This window comes from Silurus meridionalis, chromosome 23 (assembly GCF_014805685.1).
Source record: "Silurus meridionalis isolate SWU-2019-XX chromosome 23, ASM1480568v1, whole genome shotgun sequence".
Taxonomy (NCBI): Eukaryota; Metazoa; Chordata; class Actinopteri; order Siluriformes; family Siluridae; genus Silurus; species Silurus meridionalis.
This window is the reverse complement of record NC_060906.1, coordinates 427,479-428,739: the sequence shown is the minus strand read 5'-3', so window position 1 is coordinate 428,739 and position 1,261 is coordinate 427,479.

Genomic DNA, 1,261 nt, shown 5'->3' with positions numbered 1-1,261 from the left:
AAGCTTGCAGAGGAGCTCCTCCGAAAAGAACTTTTCCTAGTCGGAACAGTCAGGAAAAATAAACCAGAGCTGCCACCCAACCTGCTGCAGGTTAAAGGAAGACCTGTCCCCTCCTCCATCTTTGGTTTCACCAGGAACACAACAGCTGTCAGTCCCATTCCCAAACGGGGGAGTCTTTGACACACCCAAGCCTGTGATAAATTTAAAAAAAAAATTCAGTTTACAATTACTGTTCATATCAAATTTCAGTCATTTTGTGTGTTTTTTTTCCCCATTTCTGTGACGTCACTAATTCAATTGCCAATTAATAAAAAAAATCCTGGATTAAACAATTTCTTTTGTAGTTTTGATCAGAACAGATTAACAGATTTAAGTGAAAAAGTGGAAACAAATGTTGATCTGTTATATTTTTACATCACTTGAATCTTTGTGGATGTTAACAGCCAAGAGGAACATATGAAGGACTGGATGCAGATGAAGGACTGGATGAAGGAGATGGACTTTAACTACCAGGCTGTAAAGGCACATATTGTGTATTATTAACTTAAGCATAATAATGATGATGATGATGATGATGATGACATATGAAGATCTTTTTCAATTGCATGAATCTGCATTGGTACATTTACATTAGGTTTGGCTGCTGAATTGTTGCTGAAGGATCCAGCAAACTGTGACTTTGTAAAGTAAAAAAGAGGCGACAGAACAGACTGACATTCATGTAAAATCATACGTGTGCTGGAAAAGTAAAGATCTGATTTCCCTTTTGAAGAAAACACAAAATCTTCTATCCAATAAAAGACAATATGACTATAAAATATAAAAATAATGAATGAGCAGTGATAATGTAAGTGCAGGCTGTATAATGGTGGGGGTGGAGGTAGGGGGCGCTACAGCAGTAGGAGTGGAGTAAAGCAGGTGGAACACTTGCAGCAGGTGGAACACTTATGACCTGGTAAAGAACAATAAAGAGTGTGGAACACAGGTTTTATTTATCTTTTAGTCTTGATATTTTTTACAGATTTAAATAAGAAGAAACATTGAAAATCTTACATTCACACATTAATATGTTTAATCCACAATCATCTCTGTACACTAGTGAGAGTCTGAGGGAAGAAGTGAAGTGATATGAAGATCTATAAATATAAAACTATAATATAAAACATTTTAATAAATGGTCTCATAAAGGCAAAATTAAAAGGCAATTTTAAAAAATACAAATCTATTGTAATTGAGGTTATGGTAACTGTGTTTAATCATG